We start from the raw sequence: 23399 nt of genomic DNA, 5'->3' as shown, positions 1-23399 counted from the left end.
TTTTTTTTTTTTTTTTTTTTTTTTTTTTTTTTTTTTTTTTTTTTTTTACGAGGTGAGCAGTCACTCCATGCTCATCCATTTGGAGGCAGGGTCGAAGTGGTGAAACCACGTTTAGTCACAAGCCGTAATCTGAGCAATGAAATCCCCTCCTAGCTCTGTGTATCTCAACAAGCAGGCCATGCAAACATCCATTTTTGCCATCTTATGATTCTCTGAAAGATGTTTGGGCACCCACTGTGCATAAACAAAACTGTGCCATAACGAAGCTTCTGGTGGAGTATGTGATGCGTAGTTCCTTTGCTTATTGACATCTCAACAGCAATAAAAATGGTGGCGATCCGACGATTCGTCCGTATGAGCTCCTTCACAGCCGAAATCGCAGCATTGGTAGCGACAACGTGCACCTACCCAGGCCTTCATGTTTGCTCGTCCCGCCTCATAACGCTGACACCACTGGGATATTGTGCACCATGCGAGACACTGCTCTGAGTACCCCCCTTCCGTGCTGCTATAAATCTGTGAAGTATGCTCCCCTTCTGCGACAAGAAATTGGATAATTGCTCTTTATGCTGATCGGGAGGAAACCATCATGCAGCGACCTGTGAAAACAGCTCTCCGGAAATAAAGACACAGCTGCGAAGCCGTTATCTCCGCTTGCGCAGCTGGAAATACGACCACGTCGTTTCTTAGCAAGCACATTCACCCACTGGGATTATATACAGTTTTTCAATTGATCATTCTTTATTGTCATTCATTTCCTTTGTATAGCTCTTCTATATATCCCTTCCATCTTTCAGCTTTTTCATTAGTAAGCACTCTCTTGTCATCTGAATTCTTGGTATTCAGGCACTGCTTCTCTTTTCTCCAAAGGTTTGCGTGTTGTTGTTGTTGTGGTCTTCAGTCCAGAGACTGGTTTGATGCAGCTCTCCATGCTACTCTATGGTGTGCAAGCTTCTTCATCTCCAAGTAATTATTGCTTCTACATCCTTCTGAATCTGCTTAGTGTATTCATCTCTTGGTCTCTCTCTACGATATTTTTCCTCCACGCTGCCCTCCAATACTAACTTGGTGATCCCTTGATGCCTTAGAACAAGTCCTACCAACCGATGCCTTCTTCTAGTCAAGCTGTGCCACAAATTCCACTTTTCCCCAAATCTATTCAGTACCCATCTAATCTTCAGCATTCTTCTGTAGCACCACATTTCGAAAGCTTCTATTCTCTCCTTGTCTAAACTCCTTATCGTCCATGTTTCACATCCATTCATGGCTACACTCCATACAAATACTTTCAGAAAATACTTCCTTACACTTAAATCTATACTTGATGTTCACAAATTCTTCAGAAACGCTTTTCTTGCCATTTCCAGTCTACATTTTATATCCTCTCTACTTCGACGATCGACAGATATTCTGCTCCATAAATAGCAAAACTCATCTACTACTGTCTCATTTCCTAATCTAATTCCCTCAGCATCACCTGATTTAATTGACGACATTCCATTATCCTTGTTTTATTTTTGTTGATGCTCAACTTATATCCTCCTTTGAAGGCTCTGTCCAATCCGTTCGACTGCTCTTCCAGGTCCTTTGCTGTCTCTGACAGAATTACAATGTCATCGGCAAACCTCAAAATTTTTATTTCTTCTCCATGGATTTTAATTCCTACTCCAAATTTTTCTTTTGTTTCCTTCACTGCTTGCTCAATATATAGATGGAATAACATCGGAGATAGGCTACAACCCTGTCTCACTCCCTTCCCAACCACCGCTTCCCTTTCATGCCCCGCGTACTCTCGGGAAATATAAAACTTGTAGGTTCCTATTTGTTACAGCCATTCGCAGTACCAACACAGCAGCTCCAAGTCGGCTATTGTTACAAGGCCACATCAGTCACTCATCCAGACTACAACTATTGAAAAGACTGCTGCACCTCTTCAGGAAGTAGAAGTTAGTTTGGCCTCTCCTCGGGCATTCCTTCTTTGTAGCTGCACCTTTCTTATGGTTATCTGTTTCGTTCAGGCACGCCAGCTTCTCCACTTTGGAAAGGTCTGTAAGTAATCCCTTTTTCAAATAGACAACACCTGATCATTTCTACATGTACTACATATTGATACAAAGTTTTGTCAGTCTTATTACAGTCAAGATTGTTGACATTTCCAAGAACACTACTAATTCTTCATGTTCTGCAGTGCACTATTAAATTTCGTACGAGAAACTTGTTAACTGAACAAAAATATGAGAAATACTACACACCAATCAAATACGAGAAATCTGGATCACAACATGAGATACAATATTAAAGAGAGAATCATCATCATCATCATCATCATTTAAGACTGATTATGCCTTTCAGCGTTCAGTCTGGAACATAGCCCCCTTATAAAATTCCTCCGTGATCCCCTATTCAGTGCTAACATCGGTGCCTCTTCTGATGTTAAACCTATTACTTCAAAATCATTTTTAACCAAATCCAGGTACCTTCTCCTTGGTCTGCCCCGACTCCTCCTACCCTCTACTGCTGAACCCATGAGTCTCTTGGGTAATCTTGCTTCTCCCATGCGTGTAACACGACCCCACCATCTAAGCCTGTTCGCCCTGACTGCTACATCTATAGAGTTCATTCCCAGTTTTTCTTTGATTTCCTCATTGTGGACACCCTCCTGCCATTGTTCCCATCTATTAGTACCTGCAATCATCCTAGCTACTTTCATATCCGTAACTTCAACCTTATTGATAAGGTAACCTGAATCCACCCAGCTTTCGCTCCCATACAACAAAGTTGGTCGAAAGATTGAACGGTGCACAGATAACTTAGTCTTGGTACTGACTTCCTTCTTGCAGAAGAGAGTAGATCGTAGCTGAGCGCCCACTGCATTAGCTTTGCTACACCTCGCTTCCAGTTCTTTCACTATATTGCCATCCTGTGAGAATATGCATCCTAAGTACTTGAAACCGTCCACCTGTTCTAACTTTGTTCCTCCTATTTGGCACTCAATCCGTTTATATTTCTTTCCCACTGACATTACTTTCGTTTTGGAGATGCTAATCTTCATACCATAGGCCTTACATTTCTGATCTAGCTCTGAAATATTACTTTGCAAACTTTCAGTCGAATCTGCCATCACAACTAAGTCATCCGCATATGCAAGACTGCTTATTTTGTGTTCACATATCTTAATCTCACCCAGCCAGTCTATTGTTTTCAACATATGATCCATAAATAATATGAACAACAGTGGAGACAGGTTGCAGCCTTGTCTTACCCCTGAAACTACTCTGAACCATGCACTCAATTTACCGTCAACTCTAACTGCTGCCTATCTATGTAAAGACCTTTAATTGCTTGCAAAAGTTTGCCTCCTATTCCATAATCTCGTAGAACAGACAATAACTTCCTCCTAGGAACCCGGTCATATGCCTTTTCTAGATCTATAAAGCATAGATACAATTCCCTGTTCCACTCATAACACTTCTCCATTATTTGCCGTAAGCTAAAGATTTGGTCCTGACAACCTCTAAGAGTCCTAAACCCACATTGATTTTCATCCAATTGGTCCTCAACTAATACTCGCACTTTCCTTTCAACAATACCTGAGAAGATTTTACCCACAACGCTGATTAAAGAGATACCTCTGTAGTTGTTACAAACTTTTCTGTTTCCATGTTTAAAGATTGGTGCGATTACTGCTTTTGTCCAGTCTGATGGAACCTGTCCCGACTCCCAGGCCATTTCAATTATCCTGTGTAGCCATTTAAGACCTGACATTCCACTGTATTTGATGAGTTCCGACTTAATTTCCTCCACCTCAGCCGCTTTATTGCACTGCAATCTATTGACCATTTTCTCCACTTTCTCAAATGTGATACTATTTCCATTATCATTCCTATCCCATTCTACCTCGAACTCTGAAACATTACTGATCGTATTTTCACCTACATTGAGCAACTCTTCAAAATACTCCCTCCATCTGCCCAAGGCATCTACAGGATTCACCAGCAGTTTTCCTGACCTGTCCAAAATACTTGTCATTTCCTTCTTACCTCCCTTTCGAAGACTGCTAATTACACTCCAGAATGGTTTTCCAGCAGCTTGACCCACAGTCTCCAACCTGTTTCCAAAGTCTTCCCAAGATTTCTTCTTGGATGCTGCAATTATCTGTTTGGCTTTGTTTCTTTCTTCAACATAATTTTCTCTGTCTACCTGAGTTCTAGTATGTAGCCATTTTTGATACGCCTTCTTTTTCCTTTTACAGGCTGCCTTGACTGTGTTATTCCACCAAGCTGTTTGCTTCATCCTACTTTTACACACTACTGTTCCAAGACATTCTTTAGCCACTTCTAGTACTGTGTCCCTGTACATTGTCCATTCCTTTTCCAATGACTGTAATTGACTACATTCAACTAACTGGTACCTTTCTGAAATCGCTGTTATATACTTGTGCCTGATTTCCTTATCCTGAAGTTTCTCCACTCTTATCCTCCTACATATGGACCTGACATCCTGCACTTTCGGCCTCACAATCTCAATTTCACTGCAGATTAAATAGTGATCAGTGTCATCAAAGAATCCCCTGAATACACGTGTGTCCCTCACAGCCTTCCGGAACTCCTGATCTGTTATTATATAGTCAATGACAGATCTGGTTCCCCTGCCTTCCCAAGTATATCGGTGAATGTTCTTATGTTTAAAAAAGGAGTTTGTGATTACTAAGACCATACTGGCACAGAAATCCAAGAGTTGTTTCCCGTTCCTGTTGGCCTCCATATCCTCTCCAAATTTACTCATAACCTTTTCATACCCTTCTGTTCGATTTCCAATCCTGGCGTTAAAGTCACCCATGAGCAGAACACTGTCCTTGTCCTTTACTCTAACAACTACATCACTGAGTGCCTCATAAAAACTATCCATCTTATCTTGATCTGTCCCCTCGCAATATGAAAGGCGTATGTACTCGATGGCAGCGATGATGAGGCATCATAAAATCTCTGACCAGAGAGCATGTTCAGCTCAGTTGCAGTCCTTGTGCGTCTTATAGCCTCTTGTCACCAGGAGTGTTACACACATGTTGGAAGTCTGTCGGTAGTGCTAGCCCAGTGCAGTTGCAAGTAGCGCGTCGGAGATGACGCAGTCACGGTCTAGATGCGAGAGAGTTTAGTTGTGTGTGAGCAGTCGGCGGGCGTCGACATCGCACTCTGGTCATGATTCAGGACGAGGTATATTATTAAGCAGCATTGCGATCAGCTAACGATGTAAATTAACTGTAACTAATTTGTGCAATAATCGCCCCAATAATAATTTGATTTCAAAGCAATTTTTAACAAAAAAAATCATTTGATTCCCTTGCATTTCCTTAAGGGGATACGGAATCACCTATCCCCGCAATGTTAATATATGCCTACTATAGGGAACATTTTCTCACAAACTACTGGAGACAGAGAGGTAAAAATTTTACTGTATGTGCATTTATATGTTACAACAATACTGAAACAACAGTTTATTGTCAAAGTATTTTCTTACAGAGATATTGTACATTTATTTTTAAGTAAATTTTTTCCATCGCTTTTTACTAGACTATCACCCCTAAGTCTTTTGTAAATCAAGTAATTAAAAAATCGTTGTTTCAGTATGTAATAGGGACCTATGTCACTACGTCATAAAAATTTCAGACTTCTAGGTTGACCAGTACCTGAGATAATGTTCCTAGATGAAGTAAAAAGTAAACTTACGGGAAACGGAGAAAGAAGATTAAAACATTCCTGATCCGTAGCTAATACCCCCTTCACAGTCTTCATAATCATCTTCAAGTCTTCTTTTGGCACCCCTCTGCACCTGTCTTGCTTTTTTCACTAATGTCTTGATTATATTATCAGCATGCCTTAGTCTGTGCTGATCTAAAAAGAACATAGCACGTACCGTACGGGAACCAACACACATACCCAACTTTTGAAGGACCTGGCATTTAGTTATATTTCCAAGATTGAAGGTTGCCACAGCATCATACACACCAAAATGTAGTGTATTAATTCCGACAAACACTGTTTTTGGGAGACGATGCCATATCACACTATTCAAGCACTCGTTGGGGTTCTGCGTTTTTCCATGAAGACATTTCATCAGAAGACTTCTGTCAGCCAGATCTCTGAAAATGGGCTTTATTTCTGCCATGATGGCTGATGGTAGACTGTGGTGGTGAATGTATTTCTCTCCTGTTGTTAGTCCCCTATTGTATTTACACCAGCTGTTTTCACCTTTGGGGCACAAACCATGTTGTGGATGCTCATCCGTGGATGCGGTGTGGAAATATAAAGCCCATATAGCTCTCCTCATTTCTTCAAGATTGCCTGTATTTTGCCTGATTGCAAGGCCATAGCAGTTCTGAATGTGGTCTATTATGGAATCAGTCAATCTTCCTCTGCCATCCAAGGTTTTCCCATCATCTAGTTTTTTCCCTTTCATAACTGATTTTAACCTTCTCAGCCTGGCACCCATTCTCTTCTGCACATGTCCTATACATTCAAGTTTGCTTATATTTACACTGTTCCCATATGGTTTGCTTTCCAAAACTTCTTTGAATGCTTTAGAGTCACCATCTCCCAGATATTTGACATAGCGAACATTATACCACTGTGAAGAGCGATGAAAAATTTTCTTCACCCCAGCAACCTCCATGCCACCACTACTACCATAATAATTAGCAATACAGTCATCACTGTGTTCATTTTTCAGCCTGCCTGTGCACCTACAGTATTTAGACATTATTGCAACATCAATAACCTTGCCAGTATCAACACTAGTTGCTGTTACAACACCATTGTCGGAGGTGTGGCCCCTTTTCTGCCACGTGCCATCAAACGCCACTGTGAGGTCACGACTGCCGTCATTTTCTTCCACTGCTTCTTCCACAGCAACCTGCATTGACTTCTGTGCTACATCTTCAACTGCAGATCCTAGTACATAATTGTAAGCTTCAAACTTTGAAGGTGCACTTGGAAGATTTAGAACACCACATAGCATATCACCAGCTGCTTTGCCCTTACCAATTGCTCGCAATCCATAAACTAACCTAATATTTACACTATAAAGTTCAGTTTTCTTGTATCCATTATTTACAGTTACTGAAACCGAACTTGGAAACTTACAGCTGTATTTACAAACACTGCATATTAAATTAAACTGGGCAGCCAGGCCAACATGGGATTCTACTTTCAGAGAAACGTTTCCATGACATTTTTTGCAGCACAAACTGTTTTCAAGAGCTTCACACAATATATTCGTATCAATGAGTTCAAAAACTTCATTCCCTCTATCAAGTAAATTATATTTCTCTTCCAAATCTCTTAGTTTTTTATGAGAAGCACTGTTTTCATTTGGTGTAAGTTCGTTCGGCAAATCAGTAATAAGTGGATTCACATTTTCCAACAGTGATGATGATGAACTGCTTTGCTTTGCTAATGAATCATTATTTCTTTTCTTTTGCCAGTTCACACGCTTTTTAAATACTTTTGCTTTAGCTCTAGGCATTTTCACTGCGAAAAATGAAGCACTAAATACGAAATAACTCAACAACAACTACTTTCTTATATCACACTGTTTACAAAACAGTCCCGCCACAAAGTCAAAGAGTAACTTGAGGAAACCAGAGAGAAACATTTTCGGGCAACTAGTGTATAAATAGTCGCTGGAAACCGGGATATTTGAATTCATGTCACTTTAAAGGTACTGCCAAAAAGTTCATGGTCAGCCACGAGAGACGTGTATAACTAAAGCGCAATACCCGATCTCACAAATATATAAAAATAAAATAGTTATAATTGTAGTAGAGCTATGTATGATACGTCATTTTAAAGAGGAAACATGGCAGAATATAATACGCCAATAAAAAAAAATTCGATTTTTTAACCCAAAATCCGATTCCGTATCCCCTTAAAGAAAATTTTCAGTTAAATTAAAAAAAAAGGTACTTGCAATGCGTTTCCTCCAAGGCGCGGCCAACAATAAGAGCAGAACTTTGACATGCAGTTATACTGAGGTAAGAAATTAATTCTGATTTCGCACAGGGCCAAAGACTGACATTTCGGTCTATTTGCATTTTCATTGTCACTGAGATTTTATTATCACTGAATTGATTTTCATTTTTGTGAGGAACTTATACTTGGGTCAGATTGCTAGTTTTCATTTAATTGTCATTGTTTTCAAAATTTCTGTGGGGAGCTTACACTTAACTCTACGTCCATTTGCATTCAAAATATTATTATCTTTTCTTTTTTTGTGGGGAGGTTACACTTGGCGACCCTGCCAGGATTGTATTTCGTTGAGATTCTTTTGAAAAACAGTCAGATATCTGCTCTTATTGTTGGCCGCGCCTTGGAGGAAACGCATTGCAAGTACCTTTTTTTTTTTAATTTAACTGAAAATTTTCTTTAAGGAAATGCAAGGGAATCAAATGATTTTTTTTGTTAAAAATTGCTTTGAAATCAAATTATTATTGGGGCGATTATTGCACAAATTAGTTACAGTTAATTTACATTGTTAGCTGATCGCAATGCTGCTTAATAATATACCTCGTCCTGAATCATGACCAGAGTGCGATGTCGACGCCCGCCGACTGCTCACACACAACTAAACTCTCTCGCATCTAGACCGTGACTGCGTCATCTCCGACGCGCTACTCGCAACTGCACTGGACTAGCACTACCGACAGACTGACTGCAACTGAGCTGAACATGCTCTCTGGTCAGAGATTTTATGATGCCTCACCATCGCTGCCATCGAGTACATACGCCTTTCAACAATGCGAATATACTGACAGAATCCTAATTTTCTTGCTAGACACTGTCAAATCTATCCACATCAGGCGTTCGTTTACATACCTTATTGCAACTACGCTGGGTTCCATTTCTTTCCTGATATAAAGCCCTACACCCCATTGTGCTATTCCTGCTTTGACTCCTGACAGGTAGACCTTGTATTCTCCCACTTCCTCTTCTTTCTCACCCCTTACCCGAATGTCACTAACAGCTAAAACGTCCAGCCCCATCTTACTTGCAGCCTCTGCCAGCTCTACCTTCTTCCCAGAGTAGCCCCCATTGATATTAATAGCTCCCCATCTCATTACCATTTGTTTGCCAAGTCGTATCTTAGGAGTCCCTGGTTTGTCAGTTAGAGGTGGGACTCCGTCACCTCCAAAGGTCCAAGGCATTTTGCTCTGATTGTTGCCAGCATCATATTTAAAGTACCAGGGAAACAGGTTGCTAGTCTTATTTGCCCCGAGTCTCATTGGGTTTTACCCCTAACGGTTGAGGGACTAACCGGTGGATTTGGTAGTCTTTGCCGTATGAGCACAAAGGTGACCACGACTCAGAATATGTCCGAGATGCCCAGCCTTATTCCAAAGTAACTGGTATCCCGACTGTCGGGACCACTTACTTGGCCACTCATACGTTGCCCGTGGTTCATGAACTAGGACATGACTACAGGAACCCACACCATGAACCTGTCCAAAATACTTGTCATTTCCTTCTTACCTCCCTTTCGAAGACTGCTAATTACACTCCAGAATGGTTTTCCAGCAGCTTGACCCACAGTCTCCAACCTGTTTCCAAAGTCTTGGCTCTGAGCACTATGGGACTTAACTGCTGCGGTCATCAGTCCCCTACAACTTAGAACTACTTAAACCTAACTAACCTAAGGACGTCACACACATCCATGCCCGAGGCAGGATTCGAACCTGCGACCGTAGCGGTCACGCGGCTCCAGACTGTAGCGCCTGGAAACGCACGGCCACTCCGGCCGGCTTTCCAAAGTCTTCCCAAGATTTCTTCTTGGATGCTGCAATTATCTGTTTGGCTTTGTTTCTTTCTTCAACATAACTTTCTCTGTCTACCTGAGTTCTAGTATGTAGCCATTTTTGATACGCCTTCTTTTTCCTTTTACAGGCTGCCTTGACTGTGTTATTCCACCAAGCTGTTTGCTTCATCCTGTAATTAATATCTGTAGTCGTTGCATTATTCTTGTACTAACTGTCGACATGAGAGTCGATAACAGAACAAAGAAGATACATAATAATGTGTGTGTAATTGAGGACAGGTCATGGGCGCCCGACGTACCGTATCCGAGCTCTTCAAATGTCACCGTTGCAATAGCATGCCTCGAAATGCGGAAAACTACCGCCATCAAAACCAAGTACTGCGAGTAACAGCGTGCTGATAGCAGAAGTCGACGTTAACAGTGGGTTGAAGACCCACAGATCAGAAAAGTGTACACAAATCCGACATTGGACTACAACGGCAGGTGAGCAACCGCAGCACCCAGAATCACCTCCTCAATATCTGACACAGAGGTCACGCCACTTACCTGTAGCTCCACTCAGCTTTCGTAATGGGACACAAGAGTTTAGCATGGGCGCAGAAACACCGCCATTGAACTTCGAATGATCGCCTGGACTGATAAGTCGTAGTACAGTTAGCAACAAACGACGTGTCACCTGTGCAGAAACGCTTTCTCGTCGTTCTCGTCGTGAGCGCTGTACGAGTCATCCTTTTGTTGTGACGCGGCGATCGTCGCAGTTGACACTCGTCGACCTGTAGTCTTAGTGCGTTGTCATTGCTACTGGGAACGGTTAGGCAAAGTTCAGGGAAAACATCTTTCACCTTTTAGTGACACACAAGAGCCAAAAGTTTTCAATTAACAACTTTCCAGTGCTTTGAAAAATTTAATTTAAATAAAACGAGTAACCTAACCCACATCTCAACACAAGATATTGAGGAAGGTTCACCTCTTAAAAGAAATGTTAACCATCAAATTTACATCTTTCTACGTTTTAAAGCAACCGTTTTTTAAATAATAAAAAGGTTCCAACTATTTAAGAGAAAACAACCACTTCAGTGACCGGCTACACATATATTCTAGGCGAGCTTCAAATTATATATGATCGCTTTAAAATATTAAAGTCTACATGATGCCACCATACTCAATAAAAACCTTAAAGCTTCTTTCAGTTAAACAACAAAAAACTGTTAAAATCTCAATGATTTGAGAGAAGGAAGGAAAAAAAAAAACATTTGAGAGCCCCAGCCAAGATGCACCTTCAATGCAGGCTTTCAACTACGTACAATGCTTTACGTAACTCTTGGCTCGGTGAGACGACTTCCGAGCCGCCGTCCCTCGGATGCCGCAGGTGTGGACGTCCTTCTGCTACGTCAGACTGGCGTCGTCGTCAACAAGGCGTGGCTTTCATGGCGGCAAAACAAAGACACACTTAAGCGCGTGTTAACGGCCGGTTCCACTCCACTAGTCCAGAAGTAGTTTCAATAAACACACACGGGGGAGAAATACGTGTCCGGTGTGAAATAGCACCGTGCCTCTGCGAAACCACAGTCAATATGGAAATGCCAGGGGCTCAAAGGCAACCGGCAGAAACCAAGGCCCGCAAACCAAAACACCACAAGACGTTACCGAAACCCAGAACGACTCAAGAGGTGGCTGACAGATGCAAAGGTTAAACCATACAGTCGCCCAACTTACGTCAACTCGAAGGAGACAGCAACTTATACAGTCTACAGGTCAAGTTAACGATATACACCCATTAACCCGTAGATGTCAAGGAGAAACCACAATAGAACTGGGTGGGCCTTCGATTAATTGGATAAATATTACAGAACCGCCAGAAAAGTGACAATGTCCAGGCGTATTCTTCCACGAATACGCATAAGTGCCGGCCGCTGTGGCCGAGCGGTTCTAGGCGCTTCGGTCCGGAACCGCGCTACTGCTACGGTCTCAGGTTCGAATCCTGCCTCAGAAATGGATGTGTGCGATGTCCATAGGTTAGTTAGGTTTAAGTAGTTCTAAGTCTAGGGGACTGATGACCTCAGATGTTAAGTCCCATAGTGCTTACAGCCATTTGAACCATTTTTTTACGCACAAGAATGCAGCTAAGCCATAAACCCAGTTTGAAACTAGGATCAAATTCGTGTCCAGGACCACAGCACTACGTCCACTCCATCAAATAACGGAAATTAAAGAAGGTCACTAAGTAATGATCCTCTTCCACCGGACGCCAACACCTGCGGGTCTCTCGTTCTGAAAAACGATGGGGCCGTCTCCAGTCTTTACGGGGGTTCGCGTCATAACACGTATTTCCACCTCCGTCCGGCCAGAGCTGCTCCACCCGACTATCCTGCATCGATCACTCCGTCTGTTGTACTGCCGACCGCTTCCTCTGGTAGCCACCGCCCCTGCAGCCGAGTCGCCACCTCGAGGCGAGTGCCTCCACCAGAACAAGAACATCTCAGAAGGGAAGAAACAAAGGACAAACACACCCCGGGAATTTGAAGGAAACGGCGCCGCACGGCTCAGGTGCAAGAAAAGTTTTCACGATCCGGCATGTGAGATTATACGCAACGTCAATAAATGTTTGTCGTGGGGAGGCAAACGACGTACCAATAATCACATTAATAACTAGGCTTGAGAAGGTTGTAGGAACCACTAGCCCAGACGCCAAAAAAAAAAAAAAAAAAAAAGAAAAAGAAAAAGAATAACGCACATATACAGGTCATTCCCCAGGCTCCATTACTTTTAGATGGTATTGCCAAACAGGTTGTCAAGGGACTGTGGCATAGTTTCCGCTTGACACATGCTCTGTATTTCATAAGAGGCAGTTGAATGAAAACATGTCACATGGAAAAAAGTAGGTAAACTGTTTATTATTTCAAACGTAATCCCCATAACTGTTAGTACGTTTGTCCCACAACGATACAAAACGTTTAACACGTTCATGGAAAAACGTTTGCAGTTGCTTACGGAACCATCGCTGTACCTTGGCATGCACTTCTTCATCTGAAGCAAATCATCGACCATGGATGTCTTTCTTCAGGGCTCCAAACATATGGCAATCGCATGGGGAGGTCTCGGGACTGTTTGGGGGAACTGTAAGGACTTCCCAGCGAGACTTCTGCATCGTGGTTGAGATAAGTTTGGTAACATGTGGTTGGATCCAGTTTAGTTACTTTTTTTCAATCTGTCTCGTCGAATGTCCTTTATAAATTGTTAATATCATACCGGATGGTCATAGTTAAACTGCAGCTACTCACTGAGGCCCAGAGTGGGCTGTATTTACCATATGACAGCGAAACTTAGTAGATATTCTAATGTGACTGATATATGCTGGAAAAAAATTAATTCCAATTTTGGCCACTAGGTGCAAATCTGGCGCTCCGAATGCAAGAAAGGCGTGTAGAAATGTTTCCATATGTAATCGATTAGGAATGGGATACGGGCAGAAAAGGTCAAACAAATGAGAAAGGCATCGGCGAGATGCTGTAGAGCGCCAGATTTGCTCCTGCTGGCGAAAATTGGAACTCATTTGTTTCCAGCCTAAATCGGTTCCGCACTAACACATTAGCATATCTACTAAGTTTCGCTGCCATACGATAATTACAGCCTACACTAGAGCTCCGTTAGTAGCTGCACTTTAATTATAACCACCCAGTAAGTGACATTGTCCGCTAGGCTACATTTTTTACCTTTGTTTTATGAGATTTTCTTCCGGCAGTGCATCGTTCACAGTGTTTTGATTGGGTTGGCCCTTTGTTTATGCCACATTTTTCGATACTCTAGGGAGAAACTGTTTACTTTCAAGGTCTATGTTTATCGAACTATCATCCATACTAACATAACCTGTTAATACAATAGCTGCAGCTTACAAGTTACGTGAGATATACCTTTGTGTGTAGGTTTCAGCAGTCGAGTGACACCTCCCCTTCTGCCCGGTGCTTGTTCACACCACCACTGTCGTTGTATCGCTTCCAACGGAGCCGTCTATGCAGCTACAGGACTTAGTGCGTAATCTGAACATGGGTACACGCTCTTAGCAAGATGCGAGGACGTCTGTAAAGTACGTGAAGGATTGTACTCTAACTTCCACTGGGTGGCTCTTTAGGCAGATGTTTCAGGTATTATCATTCGTGAGATAATTACATGGAATGAAACAGACATACACTTGCCATTATGTCACACCTATGAACCATACAGAAAGTTAATGTCCAGTTAGAGCACCTGCTTTATTCTTGCTTCCCTTCTGCACTTGTACGTAAGCAAGGCAATGCATTTCCCATTTTCCCATTACTCCCTCACTCCATCAGAATTGTTTGAGAAAGGCTCCATAAATATGAAGATGCAACTCAATGCCACCCCAGTTCTATTAAACACACTGAAATCGCGACCGAGCTACTATGAGCGTGCGTGCCTCGGTTCTAGCTCCACCAGTCTGAGCTGTGGCGTGCCTTAGAGCTGCCACGAACGAGGACGGCTCCCCAATGCTTCCACTGTCTCCCTGAGGTCATGCTTCGACACACTGCAGCAGAAATCGGGTCGGAGGAGGATACTACATACTATTAGTAAAATGTGTCTAATTCAAACCGACACCGACAACAACAGTACAGGTATATATGGCAAAGTCGCAAGCTCTAGATGAAGAGACAGAGAAAGTATATGAGGATATTAATTCAGTATGTAAAGACAGAGAAAATCTAATAGATGTGGAGAACTGGTATGTGGTGGTAGGGGAAGGAATGGAAGAAAGGTTTATTGGAGCACATTGACTTGGTAGTAGGAATATGAGAGCAGTTCAGCAGTAAATTTCAGTTAGTAATAGCGAATTCTCTTTGAAGAATCACAAGAGGGGGAGGTATACTAGGAAAAGGCCGGGAGATACGGGAAGATTTGAGTTAGGATACATGATCGTCAGGCTGAGATGAAGAAATCCGATACTGGATTATAAGACACTTCCAGAAGCAGATAGAGACTCAGATCACAATTTACTAATGATGAGGAGTAGACTGAAGTTTAAGAAACTAGTTAGGAAGAATTAATGCGCAAAGAAGTGGGATACGGAAGTACTATGGAATGAAGACATACTCTTTAAGTTCTTTGAGGCTGTAAATACGGCGATAATGAAAAGCACAATAAGCAGTTCACTTGAAGAGAAAGGGACATCTCTAAAAAGGGCAATCGCAGAAGTCTGATGACCTCGCTGTTTGGTCCCCTCCCCCAGATCAACCAACGGACCAACCAATCGCAGAAGTTGGAAAGTAAAACACAGGTACAAGGAACGTAAATGCGAGGAAGCTATGCGTAACAGAAGATATACTTCAGCTGATCGACGAAAGAAGGACGTACAAAAATATTCAGGGAAATTCAGGAATAAAGAAATACAGCATGGGACACGAAAACCGACCCCGAGTACAGACTGCTCGCCAATCACGCACTAATTGTTGCCCGCCACAAACAGATACAACAACAAATATATAAACATGCAACAATTAGACGGTAAAGAAATAACAACTAAAATGAAGCACAGGTCTATATTTACCGAATGCGTTATAGCTGACGGGCGACAACGAGCAGTTTAGTGCTTCAGCCGGTTTTCGTGCGCCACCCTGTACAATTACTGAAGACTGACAATATTATGAAAAGCATAGATTGCCACTCAGCATAGGCGTGTGTGTGTGTGTGTGTGTGTGTGTATGTTGTCTAATTAGGAAGAAACGTTGCTTGCTTGACAGTCTGTTTGTTGTGCCTATATGAGACTCGAAATCTTAGCTATATGGTGAGTAGCAATCTATCCTTTTCATAATATTGTCGTTCCATCCTGGATTTTTCCATTGTTCGCTAAAGAATGACATAAGTACAAAGCGTAGCGAAGCTAAGGCGAAATGGTCCATGACAAATGTGAAGAAATCGAAAAATAAATGATTGGCGGAAGGACTGACTCAGCATACAGGGAACTCAAAACAACTTTTGGCAAAATTATAAGCAAGGGCGGTAACATTAAGAGTGCAACGGTAATTCCACTGTTAAATGCAGAAGAAAGAGCGGATAGGTGCAGAGAGGACTTTGAAGGCCTCTGAGGAGAAGAGCTTGTCCGATTACGTGATAGGAAAGAAGCAGCAGTCAATAGGGAAGTGATAGGGGATCCAGTATTAGAATCTAAATTTAAAAGACCTTCAGAAAGGACAGATAATATTCTATTGGAAATTCTAAAATCGTCCGGGGAAGTGGCATCAAAACGACTATTCACGTTGTTGAATGTATGAGACTAGGGACATACCAACAGAACTTCCGAAAAAAACTTCATCCACGCAATTCCGAACACATGTGAGAACTATCGCACAATCAGCTTAACAGCTCATGCCCCCAGTTTCTCACAATAATACAGAAGAATGGAAAAGAAAATTGAGGATGTGATAGATCACGATCAGTTCGGCATTAGGAAAGGTAAAGGCGCCAGAGAAGCACTTCTGACGTTGCAGTAGTAAATGGAAGTAATACTAAAGAAAAATCAAGGTACATTCATAGAATTTGTCGACCTGGGAAAAGCGTTCGCCAATGTAAAATGGTGCAAGACGATCGAAATTCTGAGAAAAATAGGGCTAAGCAACAGGGAATGACGGTTGATACAGTGAGTTGACAAAAGTCATGGGATACCTCCTAATAACGTGTCGATCTCCTCTTTCCCAGCACAGTGCAGCATCTCGACGTGGCAAGGACTCAACAAAGCGTCGGAAGCTCCTACAGAAATACTGATCCATGCTGTCTGTAAAACCGCCCATTATTGCGAAAGTATTGCCGGAGCAGGATTTTTTGCACGAACTGACTCTCGATTATGTCCCATAAATGTTCGGTGGGATTGTTATTGGGCGATAAGGTGGCCAGATCATTCGCTCGAAGTACCCAGAACGTTCTTCAAACCTGTCGCGAACAATCGTGGTCCAGTGACATGGCGCATTGTCATCCATAAAAATTCCACTGTTTTTTTTGGGAACATTACGTCCATAAATGGCTTCAAATTGTCTCCAGGTAGCCGAACATATTTACAGTCAATGATCGGTTCAACTGAACCAGCAGATCCAGTCCATCCGATGTAAACAGAGCCCACGCCGTTATGGAGCCACCACTAGCCTGCACAGTGCCTTGTTGCCAAGTTAGGTCCAAGGCTTGGTGGAGTCTGCACCATACTCGAACCCTACCATCACCTCTTACCAACTGAATGCTAGGCTCATCTGACCAGGCTGCGGTTTACCTGTTGACTAGGATCCAACCGATAAGGTCATGAGCCCAGGAGAGGCACTCAGGTGATGTCGTGCTGTTAGGACAGGCAGTCGAGTCAGTCGTCTGCTGCCATGGCCCATTAACGCCAAATTTCGCCACACTGTCCTAACGAATACGTTCGACGTACGACCCACATTGATTTCTGCAATTATTTCACGCAATGTTGCTTGTCTGTTAGCACTGACAATTCTAGGCGAGCGCCGCTGCTCTCGGTTGTTTTTTAAGTGAAGACCATTGCCCACTGCATTGTCCGTGGTGAAAGGTAAGGCCTGAACTTTTGTATTTTCGGCACACTCTTGACATTGTGGATCTCGGGGTATTGAATGCCTTAACTATTTCCGAAATGGAATGTCCCATGTGTCTAGCTCCATCTCCAATTCCACGTTCAAATTCTGTTAATTCCCGTCGTGAGGCCATAATGATGTCGGAAACTTTTTCACATGGATCACCTTATTACAAATAACAGTTTCACCAATGCACTGCCTTTTATACCTCAAGTACGCGACACTACCGCCATCTTTATATGTGCATATGGTTGTGAGATGACTTTTGTCATCTCAGTGTGCAACATGAACAATAACCAAGTGGGACGAATAAGAGTGGAAGACCAAGAGCGAAGTGTTCGGATTGAAAAGGATGTAAGACAGGGATGATGTTTTTCGCCGCTAATGTTCACTCTGTTATCTATACATAGAAGAAGCAATGACGGAAATAAATTAAATGTTCAACACTGGGTTAAAATTCAAAGTATAAGGTTATCAATGATGACACACGCTGATGGCACTCCTAACCCCAGTGCAAGTGAAGAAAAATTACAGGATCTGTTGAATGGAGCGAACAGTCTGATGAGTACAGAATATGGACTGAGAGTAAATGGAAGAAGGGCGAAAGTAATGAGAATTAGCAGAAATGAGAACAGTGAGAAGAAACTTAACATCAAAATTGGTGGATGAAGTTAAGTAATTCTGCTACCTAGGCAGCAAATATCCCATGGCGAACGAAGCAAGGACGTCGTAAAAGCAGACTAGCCCAGGTAAAGAAGAGATATCTGGCCAAGAGAAGTCTACTGGGATCAAACGCAGACCTGAACTCGAGGAAGAAATTTCTGAGATTGTACGTTTAGCGCACAGCATTGTATGGTATTGAAACATGGACTGCAGGAAAACCGCAACGGAAGAGAATCGAAGCATTTGAGATGTGGTGCTGTAGACGAATGTCGAAAATTAGGTGGACCAATAAAGTAAGGAATGCGGAGGTTGTCCGTAGAATCGGCGAGGAAAGGAATACATGGGAAACATTTATAAGATGAAGGGACAGAATGATAGGACATCTTTTAAGGCATCACGGTACTAGAGGGAGCTGCAGAGGGTAATAACTGTAGAGGAAGACAGAGATTGAGGACATAGGTTGGAAGTGCTACTCTGAGATGAAAAGGTTGGCATAGGTGAGGAATTCGCGGCTGGCCGCATCAAATTGCGTTTCTCTGTAGACATCCAAATAGAGCGACACTGGAGGCGTTCTAGAGGACTACTACTTCTTAGCTGAGTTCTTCCTTTATTTATATCATGGACGCGAAAGCTATCATGTCATCGACAGAGATGATGTAAGGACAATATACAGTGTGAGGCTTTTAAAAGTGTTTGTCGAAATATTTGGTGAAATACACATCGGATTTAAGAAAAGTGTTAATAAACGTTGTTCATCTCGAAGAGGGACATCCTTTAATGTAACGCTCGACCCTCCTGCACCACCCCCGGGAGCGGGAAGGGGAGTGACTTTGAAATCTTAAATAGGAACCCCTATTTATTATTGGAGATTTGGATTCTCCGTTAAAAAAAATGTAACTTTTGTATGAAACATTTATTTCATTTCATGATAGATGGCGCTGTAATCGACAAACATGGAAATGAGGTGACAGTATTTTTCATAATGCAATCATGTGACACCTCCCACAGTCGAATGAAGCACGGACCGTGAAAATGCGCTCAATCCGCGGTCAGGCTGTGCATGTTACTTCAATGACTCGGGTTGCAGACATCTCATCGCAATTGTCTCACTATGTTAAAGATTGCAGAGAGGGTTGATATCATTGCCGCGTACTTTGAGGCTCAGAGAAATTATGACGAATCTCGCCAAATGTATGCTACTCTGTTCCCCCCCTCCGCTTGGAACTGGAACGTTCCGTCTGCAACGACGTTTTGCAGTATTGTCCACCTGTTTAATGAAACGGGAAGAGTTAAACCTAGAGAAAGAGTCCGTCCGCGGCCTGTGACAAACGAAAATGACACAGTGAATGCTTCAGCTGTGTGTGGTTGCTGCAAATCCTCACATTAGTTCTCGGCGAACTGCGCGAGGTTATGGAATTTCGCAAAGAAGTATTCTACGCTTACTGAATGCGCACAAATGGCATTCATTTCATTTATCGCTGCATCAAGAACAGCATGCTGACGATTTTCAAAATCGCCTGAATTTCTGCTGCTGGATACAAGGAACAAAAAAATGGTTCAAATGGCTCTGAGCACTATGGGACTCAACATCTGAGGTCATCAGTCCCCTAGAACTTAGAACTACTTAAACCTAACTAACCTAAGGACATAACACATATCCATGCCCGAGGCAGGATTCGAACCTGCGACCGTAGCGGTCACGCGGTTCCAAACTGAAGCACCTGGAACTGCACGGCCACACCAGCCGGCTACAAGGAACAACTGGCAGTCAATTATAATTTCATTTCACAGATACTTTTCTCTGTTGAATCAAATTTCACGAATCATGGTCAAGTGAATCGACGTAATATGCATTATTGGTTACTGGTCAAATGTGCAGCGACAGTATGGATAATGTTTTACCCATAGTAATGGACGATGTTCCACTTCAAACGAAACTGGATATCTGGTTTCGATTCCCAGCGCATTATTCACGACTAGGTCGAGAAGTTTTGAATCGAAAGTATCCGTGTCGATGGATTGGACGAGGAGGTCCTAAAACGTGGCCCGCACGTTCACTCGATTTGACTTCTGCCGATTTTTTCCTGTGGGGATGGCTGAAAGAGAGAGTTTACATAGATGTAGCAACAACCCCGAAGATATACGGCAGCCAATTCGCAATGAATGTGCAAACATAAGCGCAAAGACACCAATACATGGCGGAATGTCATTCAGACACGAAGTTGGAATGTGCACTAGAAACAACGGACAACATTCCGAGCATTTGCTGCACTGGAACACTTGTGAGAGGCAAGAGGACTCACAGTAATCAAGCACCCCGAAATAGTGAGAGTCAAGGGGACTCGCCAAAGTCAAGCACCCCGAAGGGAATACATTACTACTACGTCCACGACGTTGTTCCTGGGTAACGCTAAATGTAGTCTAAGAACGCACAGCGGGAGGGTAGACGGTGTCACATGAAAGGATTTTCCAAATATGAAATAATGTACTTCGGTATTCCTAATCGGGTGTGTATTCTTGTGAGATATTACCGTTTCGCAACAACTGTCAATCCAAATTCATGTGTGCCGACTATAGCGCCATCTATCATGAAACGAAAGAAATGTTCCACACAAAAGTTACATATTTTTTTGACGGAGAATCCCAATCTGCAATGAAAAATAGGGGTTCCTATTTATGTTTTCAAAGATTTCAGAGTCATCCCTCCCTCCCGGCCCCGGGGGTGGTGCAGGAGCGTCGAGCGTTATGTTAATGGATGTCCCTCTTCGAGGTGAAGAACGTTTACTACCACCTTTTTTTTAAAAACATCCGATGTGTATTTCGCCAAATATTCCGATAAACAGTTTCAAATGTGTCACACGGCATATAAACCTTCTGATAAAAGTTTCCGGACACCCATTAGTACACAATAATATGAGTTGTGTACACCCTACGCCTTTATGATAGTTCGACCTCTGCTGGGGACACTTTCGATGAAGTGTCTGTGTGAAGAAGTAGCAGGCCGTTCTTCCTCAGGAGCCAAAACCAGAGTAGGTAGTGACGTTGAGATCTGCAACGAAGTCGGCATTCTAACTCATCCTAGAGGTGTGCCGTCGTGTTCAGATCGGGACTCTGGGCAGGCAAACCCATTTCGGGAATGTTACGACACGGTGCATCGTCATGCAGATACAGTCATCGTCTCCGAACAGGTCGACGACTGGTCGCAGTACACAGTGCTGTAAAATACGTTCGTATACTTGCGTATTTGGCGATTTGATTAACTGCTATAATGGGACCACACCGTAACCACGAAACGCCGCCCCATACCGTAACACACCGAATCGTCCATATTCAATGTTGGCACTAGCCATATGAATGCAGCTGACGCTCCACGGGCATATACACCTGCATGACATCTACATCTACATGGCTACTCTGCGATTCACACTTAAGTGCCTGGCAGATGGTTCTCAAACCACCTTCAGACCATTTCTCTATCGTTCCACTCTCTCACAACACATAGGAAAAATAACATTTAAATCTTTCTGTACGAACTTTGATTTCTCTTATTTTATTTATCCCTATCTAGATTGGCGATAGTAAAATATTTTCACATTCAGAGGAGAAAACTGATGATTTAAAATTCGTAAAAAGATTTCGCCGCAACGAAAAACGTCGTTGCTTTAGTGAGTGCCATACCAACTCGCTTATCATATCCATGACACTCTCCCCACTACTCAGCGATAATAAAAAAGAAGTTGTTCTTCCTTGAAATTTTTCGATGTCCTCCGTCTATCCTATCTGCCAAGGATCCCATACAGCACAGCAACACTCTAGCAGAAGACGAACAAGTGCAGGCAGACTGTTTAATAGACCAGTTGCATATTCTAAGTGTTCTGCCAATACAACGTAATCTTTTGTTTGCCTTCACCACATCATTATCTGCGTAATCGTTCCCCTAGGTATTTAAGTCGAATCGACATCCTTTATATTTTTGTGACTTTTCGTGTAATCGAAATCCAATGGGTTTCTTTTTTCACTCATGTGGATGACCTCACACTTTTCCCTATTGAGAGACGCCACTTTCCGCACCATTTAGATATCGTGTCTAAGTCATTTTCCAATTGATTACGATCTTTTGATGACTTTACTAGACGGTAAATTACAGCATCATCTGCAAACAGTCTCAGAGGACCGCTCAGATTATCTCCTAAATTGATTATGTAGATTAGGAACAGCAGAGGGGAACGGCGAATATCACTTCTGTTTTACACGACGATTTTCAGTTTGCTACAAAGTACTATGACCCCTCTGAGATGAAATCAAGGATCCAGTCGCACATCTGAAGCCATACTCCATAGACACGCAGGTTAATTAGCAGTCTTTTCTAAAGAACTGTGTCAAGAGCATTCTGGAAATCTAGAAATGCGTTCTTGTTGTTGTGCCCTTGAATATCTGAAACTAGCCTTTACAAATAGCTTCAGGTACATGAATATGTCACTCACTTCACCAAAAGAAATAACCTCCATAATAAAATCTTTAAAAACAAAGCATTCTAGTGGTTATGATGAAATATCAACAAAGTTAATTAAGACATGTTCTTGTGAGTTTAGTACAATTCCAAGTTACTTGTGTAACCAGTCAATTATAACTGGGACATTTCCTGACTGGCTAAAATATGCAGATGTTAAGCCTCTATTCAAGAAAGGGGATAAAGAGATACCATCAAGCTACAGACCGATTTCACTTTTGCCAGCATTCACAAAAATTTTAGAAAAAGTAATGTACAGGCAGCTTCTCAACCATCTGACCACAAATAACATATTATCAAGAACACAGTTTGGATTTCTGGAAGGTTCTGATTTCGAGAAGGCTATTTACACCTACAGTGAAAATGTACTTAGTTCATTAAATAACAAGTTACAAGCAGCAGGTATTTTCTGTGATTTGTCAAAGGCATTCGATTGTGTGAACCACAACATCCTTTTAAATAAATTAGAATTCTATGGTGTCACGGGCAGTGCTGCAAAATGGTTGAAGTCATACCTCACTAACAGGAAACAAAGGGTGTCAGTGCAAGGGACTAGTGAATTAAGTCATCAGTCATCATCAGAATGGGAAGAAATTACATGTGGTGTCCCACAAGGATCCATCTTAGGGCCATTGCTTTTTCTTGTGTACATTAATGATCTCTCATCAGTTACACTGCCAGCAGCAGAGTTCGTTTTGTTTGCACATGTTAGAAGTATTGCAATAAATAGTATGTTGAGTGTAGTTCTAGAAAGATCTGCTAATGATATTTTCATGGATAATAATAAATGGTTTAAAGTCAACTCACTGACATTAAACTTCGAAAAGACTCACTAT

This window comes from Schistocerca nitens, chromosome 6, assembly GCF_023898315.1.
Source record: "Schistocerca nitens isolate TAMUIC-IGC-003100 chromosome 6, iqSchNite1.1, whole genome shotgun sequence".
Lineage (NCBI taxonomy): Eukaryota > Metazoa > Arthropoda > Insecta > Orthoptera > Acrididae > Schistocerca > Schistocerca nitens.
This window is presented reverse-complemented; position numbering follows the sequence as displayed.